The sequence below is a fragment of the Oxyura jamaicensis genome, chromosome 1 (assembly GCF_011077185.1).
Source record: "Oxyura jamaicensis isolate SHBP4307 breed ruddy duck chromosome 1, BPBGC_Ojam_1.0, whole genome shotgun sequence".
Taxonomy (NCBI): domain Eukaryota; kingdom Metazoa; phylum Chordata; class Aves; order Anseriformes; family Anatidae; genus Oxyura; species Oxyura jamaicensis.
Genome location: NC_048893.1, coordinates 28,712,015 through 28,739,512, shown reverse-complemented (window position 1 = coordinate 28,739,512; position 27,498 = coordinate 28,712,015). Strand labels below are relative to the sequence as shown.

At 36.3% G+C, this 27,498-nt stretch overlaps 1 protein-coding gene and 1 non-coding gene across 3 annotated transcripts in view; both read right to left on the bottom strand.

The window, feature by feature from the left end:
• Positions 1–27,498, bottom strand: part of IMMP2L (inner mitochondrial membrane peptidase subunit 2) — a 436,484-nt gene that overhangs the window by 307,863 nt on the left and 101,123 nt on the right. The gene's annotated exons all lie outside the window — the stretch shown is intronic.
• On the bottom strand, positions 11,651–11,724 carry TRNAI-AAU. The gene has a single exon. It is a non-coding gene; the product is annotated as a tRNA-Ile (tRNA).

The window sequence follows — 27,498 nt, the reverse complement described above, 5'->3', positions numbered from 1 at the left end:
ATTATTCTTGTATTATAAATATGTAATTATTGTATTAGTTTAGAGCAAGAAAATGGTGCACAGAATTTCAAAGTATTAAACTGATAAAAAACATTTCTTCACAAATTTAGCATAGCACCGGAAAAAAAACGATCTGCATCTATTCCATCAACAAACAAGTCTGCTCTTGATTCTGTCTGACAATATTATGAAAAAAACAACATAGTTTGGCTATAGCAGGAACATGTTGTTGACACTTTCTGTCCATGGATGTTCAAATAGAATAACAAAGTAAAATCAATAATAAACTGTTCTTTGTTCAAGAGCCCAAGCCGCAAATATGGCTAGAAAAAGGAGAGGACAAAAGGAAGTCATACCACCATTCAATTTAATTTTAAAGGATTTGTTAAAAACAAAATAATGATCCAAATAATCTACCAGCATCTGAAGTTTGATTTTTTTCTTAAAACAAACAAACAAACAAATAAACAGAAAAACCTTTATTCAGGTGATACTTACTTCAGATATGTAAGCAAACCAGATATTCTTAAAGTTTATGTCTCTATAGTTTCTCCTCTTCATGAAATAAATACATTTCCAAAAGCACAATTTGTTCAGTGTTCTGTCATGTCTCTAGTTTGATAAGGAACTTTTTAAAATCCAATATTCTCTTATACTTCAATTACCCAGCAGAAAGCAGAAAGCATTTATGTACATCCTTTTACATTCAATACATATAATAGTCAAAGTTGTTCATGAAAATTAATGTATTCTTCATAAGAGAAATGCAGATCTGCTAAGGATGTATCTGTAAGGTTTATTTTCTAAATGTTGAGAAACACTAGAAGTGAGACTATTGGGAAAATAAATGTTTTTCTTCAACAATTTTACAAAACACTGTATCTATATACTCAGCTACTATTTTTTAAAATCTTAATTTTAACAATGTATTTAAAAGACATACAAATACAAAATATATATATATATATATATATCCTGAATTATGTTTTTAAGTTATTTGCACAATGCATGCTGAAGAGATTAGTTTGTTGCTAAAGGTCAACTACAGGTAACTGAAACAGCTATGAACACCAAAATTTATCATGGGTTTCCCTGGACTGAAGAGCAGCTACTGATTGTAAACTAGCTCTTTTTACAGTAAGCATGCCATTTTTCTTGAGTACCTAAACTGGGAAAGAATAGTCTCAGATACGGGACGGGATAAATTGCCCTTTGGGTGAGTTCTTCCCCCTTATAAAGCAAACCGGGATGATTTTCTGGGATTGCTTCTGCTACTAATATATATTCAACTGGGTAAGACTAGGTATGTCCGAATTTTTTGGCTACTAAATAAAAACAATGACAAGCTGCTGTTATATGAATAGTATTTTTGTCACAATGCAAAAACAAGCACCAGGGTCCCAAGCGGACCCAGAGGCCCTGCTATCTCATTCCCTCTACAGGGGTTTGGCTGCCCTTGCCCACAGCCAGCTCTGAGGCGGTGCAGCCATGTCACCGTGGGCCCTGCAGATGGGGGAAGCCTTGAGGGGTCCCCGTCATCCTCACAGGGACCCTGTGCAGCTGGGCGTGGGCCTGGCCTTGTGCCTCACAAGTCTGTCCCTGCCTGGGCTTCCCACCAGGGCTTCAGACCCACCTCAGAGCTACTGACCACCCCCAGGCCCTTTGGACCGCTCAAGTGGCCAAGTAGTCTCCTTGACTGTCAGCACAATACTAATTGCTATTAATGGGATTCCTCACATGCTTACATTTATGCACATGGTAAGAATTTTACTGGATAAGCACCCTCTGAGCAAGGTTCAAGCAAGGTTTGAGGCCAGAGCACAACCTACAACTCATTAAGCTGCACACCACAGGATTGATTTTGTTCTTTTACAAGTTTATCTGTTTCCCTCCTTTAATCATTTTCACTGTTAAGAATTTTATGTAAACCTGCCATTGTACTTCAGTGATTTGTTCTGTCTCCATTAAATCCATATGAATCACCCAATTACCCAACTTCCTACTATTCGTCAAAGCAGTCCCAACTAATTTACAGCTTTTGTCCAAGCAGTATGTGCTTCTGGAAGCTTTACATTTCACGAGGCAGAGGTTGTTCTTATCACCCTCCCTGAGATATCTACAAACTGAGGGCTATTTGTGTCAGCAGCACAGCACAGGTTAACATTGACAACCACCACTAACACCCTCCTGATGAATCGTCCTGATGGATCATTTGGGACCTCCTTGAGAGAGCCAAGGGCAAGCTGACAGATAAAAATCTGCAGCAATTGATTTCCAGCAAAATCCTGAAAATCAGAGACATACATCTCACTTGTCTCTTCAGATACACAGACTACGTTTGTCCTAGAGTGCACTGCAAAAGAAAATATCCATGAAGGACTGGTGGATTCACTCAAAACTTAAAGAACCATGAAGAGCTATATTTTATCTTTGAAAACAGTGGCATGTAACCAGCTGTTTCAACCCACCAGTATGAACCCAAGCTACTGTAATTGAAGGTTGCAACATATTAGAGGTCTGACCTTTGGAAGCTGAGTATTTCAAGTTAGTAAGGGATTATTCATGCCACCTACTTTATATACTTCACTTGCATACGTATCCCAGGCTTCCTAGACGGCCATTAGAGCACAGCTGCTTCTGTTTTGAAGTAGCACAATCGCATTTATTATCAAGACATATCTATTGGACACTTATACAGGTGTGGAGGCAGAACACGAAAAGCTACCTGTGAATGCAGTGGCCTGTATTGCCTTGAAGACAGTAATGTCAAAGCAGAAGCTGGCAAACTTTCAGCATTATCTTCATACAAGCAGCATGGCGAGGTAGAAGACATGCTTCATTAAGGGGTACTCAGCAAAAATTAGGTTTCAGAAATTTCAGTGCTAGAGAATGTTCCAAATAAGATGTTGCCTTGTACTAAATTACTACCATGTGCCTCAATGGCATGATTTAGACATTAAAAATGAGACTGGTGATTCTATCAAAAACAGAAGTACTGCAGGGAGAAAAAAAAAAAAAAAAAAAGAAAGAAAGAAAGAAAGAAAAAGGTAAGCCTGTCTATGTACTTGCAATTTTCCTAAGTAACCCAGGCCATTTTTCAGCTTGTTTCATAGCAACTGTAGTAGTCTAACAAGCAATCACTGTTCTGTGGATTTAAAACATCTTCTCTAGTAACTGTTGAGGCTGTTAAAAATACTAATAACACCCACTCAGTAGACAAAACCCGACCTACTTGTAAAGCCCAGAAAGGCATTCTCACACCTTCTTCAAAACTGAAAGTGATAATAGCATAGGCAAGAAAGAAGGTTCTTTTCTGCCTTGAAATGTATACTCTAACTTCACGTTAAGTTTCCTAAGATGCAAAAAATAATAATAATAATAATGAAAATAAATTCAGAAATCCATGTAAGTGCATACACAAACATAAAATATATTTTTGCTTGTTCAGATATTCTCTATTTAACAGTCAGTTTATTAATGTCCTCAGCAGACATTAATTTAAGTAATTGCACATGCATAACATTCACATGGTATAACAATTTGTTAGAAACAGAATATCCTATGTCATCAACTCTAATAGTTCAATATGAAAAAAAAAAAAAAAAAAAAAAAAAAAGCTAAATTGTTCCCCCATGTAGGGTAGAAATAAGCACAGTAAATCAAGCCTTGCAAGATGAGGAGCTCTATGTGGAGGTTCAGCCAGCAAGCTGAATAGAGAGGTTCCTAACATAGATCATTGGTGTAAATTTGGTAATTATGGGATTCAGAAGATTAGTTATGTATACAGTACCATTGGATTTGATGGAGATAAGAAATGAACATGCTTTTGAGAAGCCTAAGAGCTCAATTTCTACTATGCTTGTAGTAGAAGTCTAATAATTATACCTCACAAAAAAATTCCTGATATTTAAGGGAACTAAGCAACAGGCTCTTAATAAGATTGAGCACATCTGCATAATGTATGCAGGTCAGGTGTCTAATCCAGAAACAGCAATAATAGGCTTTACGTGGCTTTAAATTCAAAGATATGGTAACAAGATAAACCCCTACACAAATATATATTTGCAGAATCTCTCACTTGACATGTCCCACAAACTATGCCATGATCATTGTGACAGGTCTGTCACATGCTAAGGTAGCCTGCAAAGGCCTGACAGATAAAGCACTGTGGTCTGTATCAGCCAATGAGCAATGCTCATTGTATTAGGAAGGTTGCTTAGTGGATTAAGAAGGTTGGTTACTACAACAGTCAGAAGCCTTCATGACGTTGATTTCTCAGTGGGAAGTGTCCAGGACTGACTGCTTTGTTACCACGTTTAGGAAATTAGATGTATTATGAGGTTTCCATTATTGTGGCCCCAGTGTGGATATTAAGCAATTTCAAAAATCTAAGCTTAAATTTCAACCATAGTAAAGAATGCAGATCACTATATAAAGAGCACGGTTTATACAACATAAACATGTCTAAAATGTAACATAATACACTACATTACAATAGAAGAATGTATTTATGGCAGCAAATAAATATGTGAATGCTATTAATGTCAACATAAGCCTATTCACTAACAGATATTCAGTGTGAGATACCAACAAAATTATTGCTACTATTGCCATATTTCTTAAGTCAGCTGCATTGAAAAGAAAAATCCTTCCATTAAAATAACATTATTGCTTAAGGGATCACAGGTCTCCACCTTTCATATTCTTAAAAATTTATTAGAATACTGAATCTCCGTAATAAAATATATCAACACAATATGAAGCTTTCATCTATCAAGTTACTATTTCTCAACCCCATGTAGGAGACTGGGAAAAAAATAAGAAAACTAAAATGATGGGGAAAGCACAGAGGATTTTGAAAAGATGTTTACACCTAATTAGTATAAAATGGCCAGAAACTATATAGCAGAAAGTAAGGTTGGCCAATCAGCATGCAAGTAAAACCCAACAATATATGGAAGTGTAATTCTAAAGAAATCACTCAAAAATCTTCATAATTAAGTTTTGCATTTATTGAGTTTGCTTGATATTTGTACTCTACATCTTACTTGTACAGTTAAAAGTGTACATTTCTAGAATTATTTCAGTAAACCTACAGTTCCATAAATGCAACATTACATAGCCAAAAAGAGAGAGAGAGAGAGAGAGAGAGAGAAACACTCAATCAGACATCTATCTACTTGCAATGTGTTGTTTGGGGATTGACTGTTAATTAATTTTTAAATAAATTTGTGTCCAAGGAGTTTATGGCAGAAAGTGAAATTGAAGGTACCACTTTTTATTGGGAAACAGGGTTTAATACAATATTACAATATGCAGGTATACAGCCTGCACATACATTTTCTAAAGCATGGGAGGAGATAGAAGTATGAATTGCATTCTAGAACAGTGACAGGAATAGATGAACAGATATGCAGAAACACAAAGATAAAGACAATAGATAGGAAAATACTGGTTCTTCACAGGACGATATTTACATTATATTAATTTCATGTGACAGAGGTTTAGGAAAAAACAAACAAACAAACAAACACCAAAAAAAAAAAAAAAAAAAAAAAAAGCACCGGCAGAATAATCTTGTTTTATTATGGAAGAAGAAATGTTAGAGCAAATGAAGCATAATTGCTTAAGTTACTTGATCTGCTCAAAAGAGTTTTCACACTTGGAGCAAATTCTTGCAAGACATCCAGGTAATTTGAGGGGAAAATATCACAGTCTCACAATGAAGGTATGATAAGCATCAATTGAAGAATACATTAAAACATTTTATGGTTTGATTTATAAAGCAATCTCCTTTCCTCACTCATTAAGAAGGTAAATCTGAAAAGAAGTGATTCCAGTTCTTCATTGTTTTCTGATAATAAGGCATTTAGCTGTTTCATGGTACTTTCCAAGAGAGACATACGATAACAGAGAACAATAACCACAAGAGAACCCCATATCACAGTAGGAGAAATGAGCAAGCTACTGTGCTTTTTTTAACCTTAGGAAATTTAAATAAAATATAGTAACGTGAACCTATCTGAGAAAAGATGGCAAGCTTTTCAGATCAATTGACTCAAATACTTATTAAGTCAGTCTTAGTCAGCTGTCACTATCCATATTGTACAGATGAAGAAACTGAAGCAAAATATTAGTTGTCTCTACAGCTTCATAATGACATTATGGGAGAAAGGAAACACAACACTCAAAACTTACTGGTCTCCAGCCCTACTCCTCCAGAACCATCTACCAATCCCTTCTAACTCCATAAAAGAGTCAAAAACCTTTACTCTATATTCAAATACGTTCAAAAAATATGCACCTAGGAAAATAAGTTTGATAACTTCTGTGGTTTTATACCCACAATATCCAGTGCAAGGTAAGTAACTGTCATTGCCTTCAGTGAGCGATGGATTCCAAGGAGAAAACAGGAGCATATAGTGTTCAGTACAATTTCTGTTTTCTTTTTAAAATACAGAAATAGTCATAAATACACACAAAAATCTAGCAAAGCAGTAGCATGAATAAAATTAAAATAATGTTTCTAATATATAATTGAAACATATACTTAAAAAAAAACACCCACACCTTTTGTACCACAGGTATATAACACAGCAATCCCTTTTAAAAAGTTCAGTTCATTTTTTTTTTTAACTATCCTGCATCCTTGTTCACAATAATAGAAAGACTTTTTCTTTATGTAACGTATTTACCTAATTAATAATGTGTACTGTGGAGCATTTTATGAGCCTATGAACAATCCACTACACAATTCCTCTGAAAGCCTCTACCTTGGATTCTCTATTTTCCATTCAAGTCTAACATCACACTGAGAGCAAAATGGACGGCTGCTTGCCAATTACACTAAAGCACCCTGACTGGAACCCATCATTACTTGAAGTCCACTTTTCATGGAGGAATAATTCAATCATATTTTGTAGAGCTACGAATCAATTCAAATATGCAATAAGAACAGTTTTAAAATGCATTTTCCTTCAATTAGGAAGAAAGAAACTTTATTTACAACCTTCCTTACACTACCACTGAAGTAATAGACCTGTACGAACTCAGTTGGATAAAAAAAAAATATTCCCACTAGTTTCCTTTCATGCTTCAAACAAGAAGATACAACCTTTAGTAAGAGAGCCATAAATACAAAAAAGTTATTGGTATTCTGTTGCAAAAAAATATTTTTTTCTTCTGATATAATGATGATAAAGCAGAGCTTTGGCCTCGACCCCTGCTCTTCTCACTCTGCAGTGACTGTGAACACTTTCTTCCACTCCCATAGCTTATAAAGCTATCTACTGATGACTCAAAAACCCACCTGTCACAATATCTTACCTCCTATGCCCGGCTAATCTGTCTTCTTAGGCCTGCCCCTGCCACCTTAAACAGATGGTTCTCCCATCTTCACTTTCAAATCCTTTCTTCTCCTTTTTCTATCACTATTACTACTATTAGTCTCCTAATCTTTGAGGACCATGAGCTATATTTTTGCCTTTTCTTTCTTCTCTGTTATCCCACCATCAGTTATCCAAAATCTCTCTCTAGTATCTATCATTTCATCTCCATGTTTCAGCAAGCATTGCCTTTCTGCAGCTCATCATTTCTCTTCTGTTATTAGGGTCATGTTTCAGTCCTGAGCTATTCTCCAGCCAATCCTTTCTGTCTCAGTGGCAATTTTTGTGCAACGTTGTTGTTAAACCACATGGTTTTGAATCCCTCTGGTGAGTCCTTCTTCGCTACCACTTCAAAACTTGAATTTATTGCTACCCTAACATTTTCTAAAACACCATGTTCAGCCTATTTTGCTGTGCCAAGTCCCCACCCCATACCTCCAATACACTACAGATTAGCCATACAACCTTCAAATCCCTTTTATTAAGCTTCTCCATCAGAAGCCAGTTCCTTTTTGCCTCCAAGTTGCTCTGTTGTTAGTATCTCCCTTCAGCCTACATACCAAGCAGCCAGCTGATTCATTCTGACAAGTATATGCAGATACACGCAAGTCTACTTATTCATAGCCATGTGCAACCTGACACAGCTGGTGAGCTGGCTTATATCAGAAATGCAACCTGAGCTATACAAAGAACAATATGGCAGAAGAAAGAAAAATGATATATACTACTTATTAACTCATTTATAGTACATTCACATGGCTTGTATTGATGACAGTGTTTGGCCATTCTTACACCCATGTTCACATATGATGCATGACAGAACTTCACTTCCTCTAAACTATTAAAATACTATAATATAAATTGTTTGCATCTGATACGTAATGCCTAAAACCACTGGGTAATGTGGGAAAACTACCATTTCATGGTACTAGCTACCGCACCGTCTGTACTCATCCCCCGTCTATCAATTGGATTTATATTAATGTCTTTCTTACTTATTTTTTCTTAAATGCTATTCTTCAGCAAAGAGACTGGATTTTGTGAATTGAAAGCCCACATTTGCATCTCTTTAACATCACATCGCATACCTGAACAGATTTACTATTATTCACTATCCTTCTACATATTGCCTTTTTGGCAGATGAGAAACAGATCAAATGCAAAGACACTCCAAATCTGAACATAGCAGCTACCAAACATTCACAATCTCCTATTTATATATCAAGATTTAAAGATTGCTGTATTGTGGGAATTGTTCAGTTTTAGTTGTGGTAGTTACATAAACCAATCCAAGCAAAGGATAATTCCGACTGTTCAGAAGAATTGGCTGTGTGCAGAAATGGTAGATCAGAACTATCATACTTTCACAGATGTTGCTCGACCCATTACACAACCTGCAGAAGGTAGCCTGGGTAAAGGCAGAGATTACATTATCACACTGCCTGCACCATGGACTTCTCAGCCACAGAGTTCAGGAGTTTCATTTCACTTTGATAAAGAAAGGGAAAAGGGTACACTGAAGTGGAAAGCAAACTTACAACAAAGCCAGATAAGTAAGTGTAAAAATTATAAATGAAATTTTAAAGACATTTCCTGCAGCTAATAAAGACATGCTGATAAATTTCAAAGTGGTCTACTGCTAAATGTGAAATACGAGTATGAGATGACCTGACCATGGAAAATGCCCTTAACCAATCTATGAAATGGCTTTTCTCTCCAGATCATGAGGAAATATGTGCCAAAAGAGCAGTGTATCATGGAGGTGAATAAGAAAAGACTGGGACAAAGAGTGAAAAAAAAAAAAAAATAGAAAATGGACTAGTACTTTCTCTTACCATAAACCTTGCTGAATATGCTTTAGGGAAATAAACACGGCTACAACACAAGAGAACAAGGACAGGTGCCTGCTGTTCAGTGATCATTCAGCTGAGCAATAACTCAGTGCCTTTAAGAAGCTATGAGTTTAACGTACGGCTGAAGTACATCAGCAAGGAGAGAAATCCAATCTCCTCAGAGATTATTTATGACAGAGTGCACCTGACTGAGGCCCAATTTGTTTGTGGAATTGCAGTCATTCTATTTCAACTAAACAACAAATGAATCTGCCTTTCACAGGATTGGTTCAGGGCATAAAAGAAAACAAGGGAGAGAGCAGATACAACACTTCATTTACACACCAATCTACAGGCTCACTTACAGAAATGATTGATAAAGCAGCTGCTTAGAAGCTGAGAACTATGTGAAGTGGTGAAACAGAAGGGCTCTGAATCACATCTAAAAGTTCCATTTGTAGAACGAGCATTTCTTATTATGGAGTATTAATATACACTCATTGGATTAAAGATCATATTTCATCTCATTATTTTACTGTTTCCCAATTTATTTTACATAGTTAAATTGCAAGTTTCATCAAACTAAGAAAACTAACATCATTCTTGTTTTATATACAAGGAAAACACAGTCTAGGATTAAATTTTAAGAAGGGAAAAAAAGCCAGGGTGCTGTGTGGGCTGGCAGCTCCCCACAGGCAGCAGTGGCAGGGACTCCCCAGAGCCATACAACCGGGGCTCATCCTACCACCCCCAGATGGGAGTGGGGCAGCTGGGGAACAGCTGGGGGCAGCCCCAGCCCCTGGCACCAGGCACCTCCATGTTTTTCTAATTAATTTGATTTAAATTTTATTACATATGCTATTTGAAGGCACTCTACTTGAAAAAAACCACTTCACTTTTCATATTGGATTTTCTGTAAAAACACTAAAATCATACAGCATCAGCTAATAAGAACATACAAATACTTTATCACATAGTATGATTATACTGAAAATTAACTCTAAATATATTCACTGAAATTTAATAATGGAAAATGAATTTTGGTTGGCAATAACACTGTTGGGTTAATTTCCATTCCTTTTCGTATCATCCATATAATCTCCAAAACTTTTCATGAGTTTCATTTCTCCATGCCAAAGATCATATGAGCATTTCTCCAGTCACTAAAAATGACCCAAAATCAAAAAGTGAGTCAAAATGTTTAGAGATAATCTGTACAACACTGGCAGAGGGGTAATGCTGCAGTCTTGAAACTAGGGTTAGGAAAACCTGAAAATTTTCAGAAATGGTAACTAATGGGTCCATGAAGACCCCAGAAGCCTGCAGAAAAAGGGTAGAAAAATAGTCAGTGTTCACCAATTAAAGGCAAAGCTAAAATCCTCCATGTATTTAAAATGAATTCTCAAATCCCAGGTCATACAAATTATCAAAAAAAAAAAAAAAAAAAAAAAAGGAAAAGAAGCAATGCACATGAGATCTGCTGCTCAAAAGTACTGAAAAATAATTCTTAAATAAAAAAAATACTAAAAATACAATTCAATATATATTTCCAAGCAGAAAAGGCAGCAGTTATGGCAAGCATTCAAATAGAAGGGAAGCAAAAGGTCAAAAACAGCATACTAGACAATTTAGAGATCTGTATTTGAAATTTGATAAATTAGCACCTACTGAAGAACAGAATGATTTACAGAAAACATATACAAAATGCCCAGCAATCAGGCTCTGCTTGTCCAAATGCTGAACATGAAAAATTGAGCATAAAAAAAAAAAAAAAAAAAACACTCAAATTTGCTACATAATAGAAGAGGTGTATTGAGTGATTGATTGATTTTTTTTTTAAAGAACCTCCAAACTTTAAAAGACATACAATGATAACTGAACCTTGGCAAAAAAGAAGGGAGTCTTCTGTGCTAATGATACAACAATCAAAGTGGAAAGCTGCATGGAAAGATCTCCCATAGTTAAACGAAGCCAAAGTAGAGACAGAAGTCCCAAGATTGACCTGAAGATGAGAAATGTCTATCTGTTTGTATCCATGTTTTTAGCAATGTGATACTTATCAAACTACCTGCTTTATAAGAAATGCAAATAAAATCATAGACTCATAGAATATCCTGAGTTGGAAAGGCCCTGCAAGGACCATCAAGTCCAACTCCTGGTTCTACACAGGACCACCCCGAAATCAGACCATATGTCTGAGGACTGTTGCCCAAACCCTCCTTGAACTCCAGCAGGCTCTGTAACATGACCATTTCCCTGGGGAATCTGTCCAAGGGCCCAACCACCCCCCTCTTAGGGAATAACCTTTTCCTAATATCCAGTCTAAACCTCCACTGTCACAGACTTCATATTAAGAAGGTTCCCACAGGTTGTCTCTTGTTCTCCAAAGAGAAGAGATGAACACCTGCACGTCTCTCTCCTCAAAACTAGACGTGGCCTGTACGGGGATCAAACCCATGACCTTGGCGTTATTAGCACCACACTCTAACCAACTGAGCTAACCGGCCTTGCTGCATGCTGCCTCTTCATCCTCTGTTTCTCGTGTATATTTTCTGTTGACATTTTAAGTATCAGAAGTGTTTGGGTTACTTGGGAGAAACTATTAAATGCTCTACTTGGGGTACAACGTACTTCATAGAGAAGCGTTTTTCTTTTATATACCTGTAAGACATCACATGATCCTTTGTATTACAGTATCAAAAAACACTCATGAAAATTATGCAAATATTCACTGAAAGTATATATAAGATTTGAAGATGCAAAACATTTTAAAAGAATCTTTTAAGGGCAAGAGACAGGTTAACCATTTCTAGATCTGAATACAAATGAACAGAGGTATTTGATAAACATATCCCTACCTAGATCAAAATAGAAGTTGTGTCCCTGGAAACTTTAGACAGAAAAAATACTGTTTCTAGTCACAGTGTTTCTATTTCAAACAATCAAAAGTTGTATTTCTATCCAAAGTTTGCAGATCAATATTACTGACACTGGCTATACATACAGACGATGTTCTCTGGCTACACATACAGACTGGGGGCCAAGAGGCTGGAGAGCAGCCCCAGAGAAAGGGACCTGGGGGTTCCAGTTCACAGCAAGCTGAATATGAGCCAGCAGTGTGCCCCGACAGACAAAAGGGCCAAGCGTACCTTGGGGTGCATCAAGCATGGCGCAGCTAGATGGTTGAGGGAAGTGTTTGTACCGCTCTGCTCTGCGCTGGTGAGACCTCACCATGAGTACTGTGTGCAGTTTTAGACACCACTATATATTAAAAAAAGACATAGAACTATCAGAGAGTTTCCAAAGGAGGGCTACAAAGATGGTGAAGGCTTTAGAGGGGGAGACATATGAGGAGCAGCTGAGGTCCCTTGGTTTGTTCAGCCCAGAGCAGAGCAGGCTGAGGGGAGGCCTCATGGCAGCCTGCAGCTACCTCAGGAGTGAAGCAGAGGGGCAGGCACTGAGCTCTGCTCTCTGGGGACAGCACTGAGCCTGCTGGAAGTGTTCAGACAATGTTCTCAGACACAGAGTCTGATTTTGGAGTGGTCCTATGCTGTCCAAGAGGTTGGATTTGATGATCCTTGTGGGTCCTTTCCAATCTGGGATATTCTGTGATTCTGTGACACCACAAAACTTAAAACAGTGCAAGTAACAACAGAGCAACTGATGTCAGAAAAGGTGAGGATGCAAAAACCCAACCATCATTTTAAGTAACAGCATGAAAGCTGGTTTGACTTAATACTTCCTTGTTTCTCCAATAATGCAAAATCCTTTGTGTGATTATGAAATACTGTGAGAAGTGATGTGTGAAATGGGATTTCCTAGACATATCATACACTGATATGCAGTATATGTTAGCTGTAGGCAAAATATCAATAGATGTGACAGGACAGTTTAAACTGAGCAATGTATTTGCCAAAGATGTGTAGAGTTGCCTTTGGTTTAAATATATATGTCTACTTAATAATATTAGACTCACTGGAGGACTTTTGGTCAAGGAATGAAAATCAGAGTTGTCATATAATCAAATTATAGAATATAATTGACATGAGCGCAGGAGAAATGAAACTTTACTAAGTAAGAAATAAAATAAAGACATTAGCAATTAATGATGACCATTGCCCCAATATAATGCATTTACTGAACTATTAAAAGAACATTAAAAAGAGGTGATAAATTCAGAACATTTTGGATACATCATAAGTACTAAGGAAAGATGTAAGTTTGAATGCTGCATGCTGTTCCAAGCAGGAGGCTAGATGATACTATATATATTCTTTAAATGTTTCTGTATAAAGGTTTGCGAAGCTCACTAGCTGTGAGCTCACATTGGGAAACTATTAGTTTGCTTTGAAGCTGACTGTTCTTCTGAGTAACTTCTAATTTTGAAGATGGGTTTTAAAAGCTCATTGATAGGGTGGAGGCTTTCAGAATTGAGATCCCTACAGATATCTCAGCACATAAGGAGAATGGTTATTTCTGAATATTATTATAATCTTACTTTACAAAATATACTCTAAAAAAGAATTCAATCTTAAGAAAAATTGAGGAAAATTTGAGTTCTCAGAGGTTATCTTCTTGGGCCTCAGGAAAGGCAAATAAAGATACTCTGAGACTGTGTTTGCTTGAATATGTGACATCTAGCTCAATGGTAGAAAATGAAGAGCCATTCTGAGTGGCATTAGTTGTCACTTTGTAGCTATATAATTCAAAAAGTCACAGGCAAATGTCATGATCTCCAGTAAGCAGGAATATACTCATTTAGTAGTGTGGAAGATTCAGCCAAGAAAATAATTTGTACTATCAGAAAAACAGAAATATTGCCTCAGTAATGTGCAGAAAATAATAAGACCCTTGATGAAACAGATGACGTAGCATTTTACCTCCAGTAATGCGAGGTAATCACTTTACCTGTGTTGGGGTTTAACCTGGCCAGCAGCTCAGCACCACACAGCTATTCACTCACTCTCCCCCCCCAATGGGATGGGGGAGAGAATCGGATAAAAAGTGAAAGCTTGTGGGTTGAGATAAAGACAGTTTATTAGGACAGAAAATAAATAAAAATATAATAATAATGACAACAGTACTAACAATGTGTAAAAGCCAAGTTATGCACAATGCAAATGCTCACTACCTGCTGACCAGCCCATCCCTGAGCAGCAGTTCGCCCTCCACCCCAGCCAGCCCCCCCATATGTTCTTCAGCATGCCGTCAGATGGTATGGAATACCCCTTTGGCCAGTTCAGGTCAGCTGTCCTGGGTCTCTCCCCTCCCAGCTCTTGCTGCACCCCCAGCCTGCCCACTGGCAGGACAGTGAGAAGCTGAGAAGTCCTTGGCTTAGTTTAAGCACTGCTCTTTAACAATTTAAACATCAGTGAGTTATCACCGTTATTCTCATCCTAAATCCAAAACACAGAACCATACCATTTTACTAGGAGGAAAATTAACTCTGTCCTAGCTGAAACCAGGACAACCTGATGGTGTATTTTTGTGCTGCTGTCTCCCCACCTATACTCTAACCAAACACATTAACTTTCAACTTCATCAAGAAAATATTACACATTTGAATTTTTTAACTTACTATGTATTAGTGCATGAATTTCAAAGGGATCGGTACTTCTGTCTCTCTTGGTGAACACTAAAAATGTAGGTGCTCAAGAGACTCCTATCAGAAATGACAGTTCTTTGAAGATCTGCTACAAACAGCCTTTCTTCATGTCCTCTTATACTCCTTTTCTTCTTCCTTCTCCCTCCCAATGCTTCCTTTCATCTTACATTGCCTCTAAATTAGGGATGATCTTTATTTATTTATTTAATATACTAAGCATCACAATTAGGTTGTTTATGAAACCAACTTCCATGGGAAAATATAAGACCCATAAATGTTCTTCTGTCACTGACTTGCCCATATTCTTTATCAGACACCGTAAATTTGCCCAGTAGTAATGTTCGTGAAAGCACGAGAGCAGTGAAGGCTTCTTGACAGCCATTTTAGGATCAAACTATAAAGCAATATACCTAAACAGGATAGGAAGCAAGAGTCAAGAAATTTACTCACTTTACTGGTTAGCATATGGTTTATCTACTCCACATGTACACCAAAAAAGCGGCTTACCCACTTTTAGTTTTGTGTATGGTTCAACTGTCATGGGCAACTCTTTGCAGTTGAGAGTTACTTCAGTTTTAGTTTTATTGGCTAAACTATGGCAATTACTTATGCATGTCTCATCTTTCCTGAGTTGCAGAGTAGAGAAAAAATTGGATGCAGTCTGGGTTATTTTTGCCAAAATAGATCAAAATCTAACAGATTCTTAAAATAAAATTAGCTGGTAACTTCTTTGTGAAGCTGTAAATTTGGCATCTTTGGAAAAGTACAGCAAATACTGCTAAGGGCATTCAGTTGACTAAGCTGGTAAGCATATGCAGGGTTGCTTTGCATTCCTGTGGCCATAATATTATTGATGCCACATAGTTAAAGTACAAAGTCATCATTATTCAAGTTTTCAGTAGCAAGTATCTTCAAAACAGGGTAACTCCACAAGGAATCTATTGCCTCTCCATTACACTCACAAGTAATTCCAAATGTACCCACTAAAACCCAGTTGTAAATCTAGTTATGACCTGACATTTCTACAATATTTTAATTTCAGTGTTAGGCCATATAGTGCTAGTTTACTGTTTTTCAGTCATTACTGTGTAGTATTACAACAAGAAAATGATTATCTGAGGAAGTGATGGTGGCATCCCTACACATTCCTAGCGTACTCATGCCTTTTCAGGAACAACATTGGCCATACAACTCCATTAAAAGTCTAAAAACTGAGGGGAAAGCAGGTAGGATCATGCATACATCAACAACATAAAGTGAATTTAACAATGAACATCATAGATTTTTAAAAAGACACTTTTGTACAGTATTGCATTACCAACACATGCTTACAGTCACATGCACAGAAATCAAGAACTTACAAGATTTATTTTGAAACAAAGAATAACAAAGTTGCATACCATTTTGCTGTTACTTAATGCAGTTTTATCCATATCAGGAAACTGTTTCAAAAACTATCTATTTTGTAGCATGTAGGAACTTAATGTATATTGTTTAGAAATTTTCTATTACACACACTGATTTTCATACATACTTATCAGCAAGGTCCTCTCAGTGCTTTAGCCTTAGATGTATTCTTCTTAAAGTTTGTAAGATTTGAACTCCCTGGTGCTTGATTTTGAAAAAGTCTTATAGAATATGATTGACTTAGTATGTTTTCCTTCAGTTGCTATGAAGTTGTATATTATTTGCTTCCCACAACATCAATCAAATTTACTTTTTGAAGTAATGACAATTCCCAACAAAGACAATTTTCACTTCTGCTGCTAACTTGTCCTTTTGCTTGAGATCTACGTCAGAAGCATCAAAGGGTTTCCAAAATGCCCTTTTGTCAGAGCTCTGAATGTATTCTCCCCAGGAGTGTACATTTCCTCCCATTATTTCCTTCCTCTGGAGTCCTTCTGTTCTGCTTTTCCTCCATGTTTATCTAGCTTAAAACAGCCTTTCACTCCACTTGTCACTTATTCTTGACCAGGAGTCTTTGCTCTTTGACTGCATTTATGACACACCTAATTCCTTATCCTTTCCAGTTGTTTTTTTCTTGGCATCTCAAATGTCCCCAGAGACTCTATTTCAAGCCATAAGCTATGCAGACTGTAGTCAGTCTCTACACTGCTAATCCCAATATTCTTTTTTGTTTGGTAGCATTCATATTTATACAGATGAAACAACATGATAGAAAAGTTTAAAGGATATTCACAGATAAAATTTCATTTAAATACAAATTTACAGTATACAGTATCTTTCAGAGACCCTAACTTAACAAACCAGAACTTTAACGAAAATAAATAAATAAATAAATAAATAAATAAACAAATAAATAAATAAATAAACAAATAAATAAATAAATAAATCATCCTTAGCCCAGTAAAGATTTTATTAGTATTTCTTGATATTCAAAGCACAGCAAAAATAAACAGGTCTGGAATAATTTGTACTTACAGGACTGAATATAGTTGCTTGTCAGATTTGCATCTCCTGTCTCTTTTTAGTTATCTTGAACTATAAAGCTATCTTTTCTAGTGGGATTATTACCTCAGATCAATAATGAGTGTTTTTAACTTGAAATGATATTTAACAAAGATTTTTTTACTAAAAGTTAATTCTAAATCTTTTATCCTTGGTTCATATTTAGAACCAACTGCATATACAGATGAAATGGATTGCAAGACAGTATTAAGCAGGATACTGTTGAATAAGTACATTGCTGAACTTTGTGATAGACTGCTTTAATGTCTTTTCAGGTTACAGCACTTAAAAGGCTCATAATACTCAACTACAGGATATGAAATATTCCTTTTGGAAACCACAACTTAAAAGACTTAATCATTTGATTTTCTTCTTGATACATATTCTTTTTTAACTGCTCTTACTAATTGTCTCTCCTATGCAGTTTGAGGATGGCAAAATATAGCAAAAACTACATGAAAAAGCTATTTCACAGATGACAAAATTCTTTGAAGCAACTGCTACAGAAGCAGCTTATTGTTGTATGCAAAGTAAAACAAATCTGTCTTCATGGAGGACTGTCAGAACACACAATAACTTACTGATTAGATAGCTGACGACTTTAACATATTGACATTTTGTAGCAACCACATAAATCACATTGTGCTCATCTAGAAATTGGCTAGTTCTGTATCAATGAAGACTTTTCATCTCATCTGGTGTTTTATAAATTGGTTGTGGATTCTTCAAATCAGAGGATACATCTTCCATTCAAAGACAAGTAAAAATAATCCGAGGCATTTTTTCAGTAGTTTCATAAAAGATATATGATCCAATTATTACAAGTTTAAAATCATTTAACGCATCTACCTCTCTTAAAACCACCTCTTTCTTACACAGTTCTTCTCTGTACAGCTCCTCTTGAGTGCAAGAACTGACAAACATAGTTTTAGTGTAACAAAATGGCTTCACTATGGCCACGACTGTAGCTGCAGTGTTATAAACCCTTCCACGTGGAAAGCCCAGAAGCCAGAAGGCATCAGGTGATAAGGAGAGTGCTGAATACTAAAACGTCTCCATGGCTCGATAACTGCTCCTCTGAGAAACTGGTGAATTACCTCAAATACATTAATTCCAACACGCCTGGACTAGGAAAACACATAGTACTGCTGCTCCTCTGATGACCACAACATTAATAGCACACTGTTTAAGCCAGGAGGAGGGGAAGTTCTCTAGAATGGAAAGGAAATGGAGCAGATGTAGCCCATTCTTCATTAAGCAAGCCTCTAGTTAGGAGTATGCTTGACACCTCTTGGATAAATGCAGGAAATATTCTCTGGCAAACACATCCCAATGCATCTCTGAGAGGATGATGTGCTACCACCTAAAAGTGAAAGTTAGTCACTTCCTTTACAGCTTCAAGGGGAAAATATGCATAATGCACTTGATTCAGCTTTCTTCTTGATCCCCTGAATCATCAGCATTTGGTACTTAAATAGTAATTAATGAAACAATTGCTAACAATAACACTAAGCTTCATCCTTTCAGCAAAGCTGTGAGAGAGATTTTTCTTTTTAATTTTCTTACAAGACATTAAGATAGCCTATTAGTAGACAAACACATGGAGCTTATTCCAAAGGGTAAAATAAGTATGTAATTACAAAAAAGAAAAGAGCAGAATGCACAGACAATAAAGACAAAATTGATTTAAAATATATTTTAAAAATGAGTTAGTGAAATATATATTGCTTTGTATTTTTTTGGAGCTCATTTTCAATTAACCAATGTACCCCCAAAATAAAAATCCAAGACAAAAACAATTCAAAGACAAAACAAAATTCAAAAACAATCCAAAGACAAAACCAATTTAGGATGGGAAATTGCCGAAGACATTGATCAAGAGTCCTTCAAGTGGAAAAAAAATACTAGAAGATTGGCAAACAAGTATTCCTCCAAGAATTTCAATGTTCAAATCTTCAAAGAGAAAAAAAAATCATCTTTAAATGATAAAACACTTACACTTTGAACTTCCACGTAAAATTCTGTTTTCATATGGCAAAATCACGGCAACACTTCATTTTTTGTTCATTCAAGAAGACTGCATGTAAACATAAAACATTGTCCAAACATATTTTAAAACTCTGAGTCCAAATACAGGGAGAAATGCTTTGATACAAAATATTTTCTTCTACTCAGCATCTGATGAAAAGGCCTGCACCATAAACGGGATATAGAGTTCACAGACTGCTGAAGGGTATCAAGGATGAAAACGCAAGATAGATAATGTAAAGTACTGAAACCTGTGAAGAAGATCTAATGGAGATCTGCGTTCAGAAAGGCCTAAGAAAATGTAAACTGCCAGTCACAAACCTTAAGTGTTGAATAAAAGGAACTAAATAAAGAGGAAAAAGCAATAGAGTACATTAGAATATTGTGCCATGAATCAAGAACATGGCTGAACGTGTCAAACACAGCACTAAATCTGTATAGATGAGCAAAGAAAGGAAAGGTTGGACCATGTCAAAAAAAGAGCTTCACATTTACAGAGACAAAACAGTGATTATGAAAGTTTTTTGGGATACAGTGATTATCTGTTATGCTCTTGTTCATTAATTCCAAAGCAATTCTTTCTGGTTGGCAAGTTCCCAGAATAGTATTCTTTAACCCAAATGAACAGAGTGATTTATTGACTAACATCACATGTTTATCTGCATTTCTGCCTATGTTTTCAGCAGTCTTTAATTTGTGCTAAATTTTTGCTATTAGTGGTTATATCGTTTTTTCAAGTAATAGTTGCAGAAGCTAACTTAGTGGAGACCCAAGCCCATTAACTCTAAAGCCACTAGAGACATTTGCAGAGACTAAATAAAGGTTTAAAAACCCTGCTCCTGATTACATGAACATGATCTAACACATCAAACCAATACCCACTGAGATGTGCTGGTTTTCCAGTGAACAAAGTAAAAGGAATTTGTTTGCTGTAATAATAGCTATTAAATTATTTTAAGTAAAAAATTAATGAAAAAGGCACGTCGTTCTGCAAAACAGACTGATTTAGGTCATGTATAAATTACACGTTGCCACTTTCACAGCATCTCACAAAACACGATAATGCAAATTTAAATAACCCAGTGCATTTATTTGCACAGTCACCCATTTTGTTATTGTTTATAGCAACCTGATTTGATTCACAGTAATTCAGGCAGCACAGATTTCAAATTACACAGAAATATTCAGTTTTAATACACTCACATTTTTTTGCCCAGCAAAAGCTTGCTCTTTGGGGATTTTACTGAAGCAGTTCTGAAGTTATTCTACAAGGCAAGTTCTTTAAAGTTTATCTCCTTTTCACCCCACCGATTTACTTCTTCCTGAATTAAAAACACATTATGTCTTTGTTTATACCAGTTCATGCATTTCCATAAAACGCTAAATGAGTACAGTGAGAACAAAATGCACATGTACTCATTTTTTCCAGGTTATTTTCCTGCTCATCAAACCACACTTAACCCCCATTTTTCTAACACTTTAAAAACGCTCTGCGTTTTTAAAAGAATGCAGATAAATGGATTGCTTCAGTGGTAAAATGCGTCAAATCCAAACAAACCAAACAGCCTCATTTAAAAATCGGAAAACAGAAGCTACTATTCAGCTGGTTTACTCTCCACTTCGGAGGCGGGATTACACAGTTTTACTGAGAAAAAAAAAAAAAAAAAAAAAAAAAGAAAGAAAAAAAAAAAGGAAATCACTGCATGTCTAAAACTCTTTCTTAAAAATTCTTCAGTTGCTAAAAGGGCTCTTCATAAACCTAAAAAAGAAAAAAGAAAAACAAAGAAAGATGGGGAAAAAAAATCAATTCTCCCAGTGAATCTGCATGACTGTTGTTTCCTTGGTTCTTCTTCTGCCAGTTTAAAAGCTTTGAAATCTGTGTGGCCTACTTTCATTGCCACTTCAGGCAGGATTCATGTCATGTACTTTGGCCATGTCCGTATCTCAGCTAGTCCCTTTGTGCTTTCTTTATACTGAACAAAGAGAAAATGGTCACTTTTAGGACCTAAAGAGTGTAAATTATTTTAGATTCCAATTTCATCTGGGAAGGCCATTCCTCTCCATTGACTGTAACAGAAGTCAAAACAACAAGCTTAGCTTTAGACACCTCCATTTGGCCAAACGAATCCCAGGCTTCCCGTCCTTCCAGATGCGCAGCTATTTGTATTCTTGTGTAGAAAATTTTGTGTAACAAATCTTTGTGTAACAAAATCCTGTTTACTGACAGTTGCACAGAGCTAGTCAGTGCAGTAACATGCTTCCAAACGCTGTACAGGATGGGAACAGCCCGACAGTGGTATGGTTTGCTTTGTCCTGCCTGTACGTTGTGGTTTCTGCCGTTACATCATATAGACTGACTTCCAACAGAATTCAGATAGACCTAGGGCTAGCACTTTCATCTCCTTATTTCTTGTTTCCAGAACCTGATTAAAAGCTTGTGGGTTATTGATTTGATGCCTTTTGGACACCCTCTTTAAAAGGCAACCTGTTTTGTTTTATTTCCCTTTTGATTACTTCAACCCTCTGAGCTATCCTGCACTTAAGCTAGAGAATCCACAAATGCAGGAACGTCATCCTGAGCCACATCCTCTTCTGTGCCTGTTAGTTTTTCTTACAGCTCCACAGTCCAAAAACTTTCTTGCAATCTTCTTGATTTTAAGTGCCAACAGCTCGGTTTGTGTGTGATTTAAATGAGGTCTCCCTTTCTCTTACATATGTGCCCTTCATTTGGGACAGTCTTTCACAAAATGTTTCCTTCAGAAAATGTTAAAAACCTTGGGTTTATGAGTTTAAACACTGGGTTCATGAGAAAACAGCCAAAGCCAGTATCTTTATATTTCTTTCCAAATCTCTAACCTCTTTGAATTTTATTTATTTATTTATATATATATTTTTGGATGGGCTGCTTTGGACTCATTTACAATGAAATAATTATTTAATTCCGAAGGCAGCACTTTCTAATCCCTTCGCAGGACATAGAAGGTTATCTACTACCCCTCAGAGACTATAAGACTGTTACTAACAAGCATTTCAAATTAAAATTGCTGTTATTTTGTAATTAATAAACGGAAATAAATTACCAATACAGCTAATTCCCAGAAACCAGAGATGAGGATGTTTGAGTACACTGAAGCACTTGTTTTCTGAACATCTCTTTGGTAACACTGGATTCAAAGACCAGCTTTAAAACAAACAAATATTTCTTCCAAGAGCCAGGAACAAAAATAGAAGAGCTGTTTTTTTTTTTTTTTTTTTTTTTTTCTAATTCCCAATAGAGACAGTACAGCTATAATTGTTTAAAGTATTAATGCTTCACAGAGATTAAAGACACCACCTTCTCTCCATCAGTATGTAAAGCACTTGCACACTATCATTTGCAGCTTTGTCTGCTTGACATCTAGTTTCAGACACCAAAAACACAAAACCAAGGGACAAAATCTTTGTTTGTACTGATATTCTAAGCTTGAGGTGTATCAGAAATAAACCTGGCATTCTTCCAGTTTATTTCAATCTGATTACGCTAGGGAAAATGCACTTGGTTTTTAGCATCCTAATAATTCTCGGAAGAATAAAAGAAAAAAAAATCTAAATGAAATGCTGGTAACAAAAGTCACTACACAAGGTCAAAAAATATTGCTGACCGCATATGGAAACACTGTAAGAAGATTCACAAAGACAGTGACCCTGATGATATTTTTCACTTTCCTGCTTTGAGAAATCCCTTTGGAGGATTTCATAAGTATGCTGAATTGTTCTACCTGCACACTAAAATACATGTTATGCATTGATTTCAGCCAAGTTGTGTGGAGCAAATGTTCTGTTACTTTCTTTCTACACATACACCATTGCGTTTCTAGCCTAACTGATATACATTAATTTCAGTGTTAGACCTTTCTTGACTATAAAGTGTCAATAAGCAACAGAGGGTGGACTGTATTATTTTCTTCCTAAGTCATTTCTGGAGAGAAGCCATAGATTTCCTGGAAAGAAAGCTCAACTTCCCTGTAGGAAGACCCAACACTACAAACCCGGAACATACATAATCTTTGCAAACAGAAGTGAGCTTAAAAGAATGACTGTGATGACCTATTCATGATAGCACGGTTTAGGCAGCTTTAACTTCCATTACCCATCTCTAATCCTTTTATTTATACATAAAACTTTTGGAGTTTCTTCCAGCCAGAGGTTAAATAGAATAACATGGCTTCTACAGCAAAAATAGTTTCTCTCTCATATACAAATTTGAAACAAGCCCTCTGCATCTGTTTGCCAAGTTCTCGTTAAATTCTTGTTAAATTAAGAAGTTGTTAATTTCTTGTTAAGTTCTTGTTAAATTACATGCATCAAAATAAAACTGACATTGGAAGCTGTAACTTCTCACTCTTCCATTGCCTGTCATAGAAAGAGGCGTGTATCCAGGGCTTCCTATGCTCACCTCAGAGGCTTTGATCCCTTCTTGAGAAGCTAATAGATGTTACCCCTGATTTTTTCTCTGGAACTGGCAGAGATCTTTCAGAAACCTGTGGTACATCCAAAAGCTTTCAAGAATCACTCTGTTTCTTTTTTTTCCAAAGAACAGAGACTGGTCCATGGCCTCACAGTCCTAGTAAATACCTACTAGAAAGGAAGCCTTTGGTCTCTTAACCCTGCACTGCTGAGAGAGCAGTATTTTGAGAAAGTAGCAAAATGCATTTTATGGAAGAAATGCAATCATTCAGTGAGCAAAATATGTAAAAGGCTGTTGCTGGAGAACAATCTCTCTTCTCATTTAACACTAAAAAGGCCTTTAGGAGAATCTAAATGCAATGTCTTCTGTTATATTTACTGATGCCCTTTGACTTTAACAATACCTTGTGACCTGTTGTGATGGCTGATTACTTGAGTCATGCATTTCTGGTTAATGTTCTTTATTCGGTTTGGTTCCTATGAGCTAATACATGATGTTCTATTCTCTAGTTCCATTTCTTTACACCCTTTCATAATTTAGTTGCTTCATATGCTGTGGAAAATTCAACAGGCTGGAAAAAACATCATGAATATTTCTAGGCTACAGAGCAATATGCCTAATGAGAAACTTAAATTGCCGTTTCTCAAAAACTAACATATGTAGAACTAAAAGTCCCTGTCAGTGTGTAGCTATAATTGTACTCTGCTCACTTATAGAGCTGGCTAATTAGTCATTAATCACACTGGCAGAATGCATCCCCTATCTCTCAGAATCAAATATGACACAGCAAAATATTTTAGGTTTGTGTTGCTAACTATACATTTTTGACATATTGAATATTCCAGGAATACAGCCATCAGAGACCAAGAAATTCTGGTCTAATTTGAAATCTTCTGGCAAGATGGAAAACTTCAGAATGAATCTTTTTCTTGTCTCCCATCCATATTAACTGATAAAAATCTCCAGCAAAGTTGAGCTCAGACTGTTCAGAACTAGAAACAGGATTTCTACATGCTATTTCTTTTCTCTGGATACTAAATAGCATAATGAAGAAATCAGTGTGAATGCTTATGTCTGGTATCTAACAGGGCTAAGTAATTTGGGGAGTACAGGGAAGTGGAGACTGGCTGATGGGTTTAATTTGGACTTGTTTTTACACTAATTTAAAGTAAATTTAGCTAAATTGTTTTGACAAAAATCTAAATGTTTCATTTTCAAAATGTTTATTTTTTTTCAGAACCTCTTACTGTTTTGGTATAAGCTGTTACACAAATAAAGATTCACACATCATATCAATTTCCTGAAAGATGCAATTCTAATGAATAAAATCCTTGTCCAGTAGTTCTTCGTTTTGAAGAGGTATGATTTATAGACTAAGACTGTGAAGTTCTGAATAATTTAGGTATGTGACAGAACCCAAGCTTCCCGTAAATGGTGGCCAAGAAGCTCTTTGCCGTGAGATATAAATCATAATACCTTATTTACAACAGTGTTTCCAGTACTGCCAAATCTCCTGTATTTTCAGGGTCCCAAGTACAGTCAGGATTTTTCATACATCTGTACTAGGCACATGAGAGGTAATAATACTTGCAAAATATATAGTCTCTGTAGATGTTGTAGACAGTAAAAGGGATCCTACTCCTTGCTCTCCCTTGGCTTCCCACAGACCAGTGGTATGCATTTACCACACGGAAACGTCCTTCACTTCCTTATAGGCCACCTAATTGGTACGCTTTGCCAACAGTCTAAGCCTGAAGTCTCACTCCCTTCACACAGCTTGAATAGCATTAAGAGAGCAGAACAAGGATGACAGTCTTCTGCATACATACTTTTACTTGCATGAAACATTTAAAAGACTTGTCAGGCTAGAATTCTAGTTATTTGTGACGATTTTTGAATACATTTGTGGGAAAATAATTTTCTACAGACTTTTTAAAAAGACACATAATACCTCTTACTGCAGATATGCGTATATGAATTATTACATACAAGAAAAATCAAGAGTCACAGCAGAATCAACACTGCTTATATGATGTGATGTGTGCTTGTGCTAACAGCTAACTGATGCAGACAACTCAAAAGGCCTCTCAGATGTTACCTTACAGACCTATGAAAGGTCCATGAAGTTATCATAGAATCATAAAGGTTGGAAAAGACCTCCCAGATCATCTGGTCCAACCATCCCTCTACTGCCCATGTCACCCATTAAACCACGTCCCTGAGTACCAGATCCAAGCTTTCCTTAAACACCCCCAGGGACGGTGACTCCACCACCTCCCTGTAACATGGAAAGGATAAGTAAGGACCAACTGTTCCCTCTCTTTTTTTAGAGTAAAAAATGAGAAGGCGTCAAATGAACCTGAGACAAAGCCAAATTCAAAACAGACAAATCAACACTGTTTCTTCTTGTCAGGTCTACAACTCCTTGTCTAAAGATAACTCAGTGGTAAATACTTACATTTTTTCAATGGGAAATGAACAAGGTAATGGAAAATAACCTATTGAGGAGTCCAGACAGGAATCACATGCAACTCAGGAAACACCTGAACTGCAATTAATTGGAGGGCAAATACCGGCAGAGAGTATCACCAAAGAACAGCAAAAAAATCCGTGCTGAGTCAGACCAACAGGATCTAACCCATCATGCTGTCTCCAGGATTTATTTTCCCCAGATGCTTATGGAAAACTATACAAACCAGGGAAACAGAGCATTTGACAATATGCTTTTGCCCACTGATCTACCTCAAAATCAGCATTTTTACATATTTGACTACATCTTTTTGAAGTACAGTAAATAAAAGTGTAGGCAGTCATCAAGATGCAGAGAAAACATGGATTTACACAATATTACCAGGATGTTCTCTGTCTGATTCTCTATTCTTTTGCTGAGAATTCTTAACACTTGCTTTGCCTTTATGACTGCTGTTGAGCATCACGTTTTCTAAGAATTACATGTCATAATCCCAAGGTTTCACTGCCATGTAATAATCATCAACTCAAACCCCATCATTTTATATATGGAGCTAAGATTCGTTTTTTTGTTTGTTTGTTTGTTTTTTTTTTCCCAAAGTATACCATTTTATATTTACCAATAACGATCTTCATTTGGTGTTTTATTTGCCAGATATTCAATTCAATAAAGTACTCTGGCAAATTCTCAGTGTCGGTGCCATCTTGGTCACCTTAATTTACTTATTAGGAAGTCAACAGAAAATTGCTCACTTTTTTTCCCCCATATGATTTGTGAATATTTTGAAAAATCTACATTGACTAAAGGTCTTACAAACTTCACTGGAAACCAAATCATCATGCTTGCTTTTTAATCAAGTATTTATGAATGTTTCTTTCACAACAGCCACGCTTGCTTTTCCAAAAACATATTGCACTTATCCATTCATTCATTGATTCTATTATCCATTCAGTTTTCACTAATTTGGCCATATAAGTACTTCTCCTGGTCATCTCTGAAACCATGCTTGTTTTCTTTTTCAAACTGCAGCCGCATTTGCTGCTCACAGTCCTCAAATTGTAAAGTAGTTTCAAGAAAGACTAATCCTCAACGAAGACCATCAGAAAAATGGGTGTTTTGAATTCTAACCCCAACTTCAAATGCATTCATATGGTAAGAGTTTTTGTTTTGCAATCACTGATTAAACAAAACGAAACAGGCTATCAAATGTTTCCTCAGAATTACAGAAACAGGACAGATAGATCCAAAAAGTGGCTTATTTT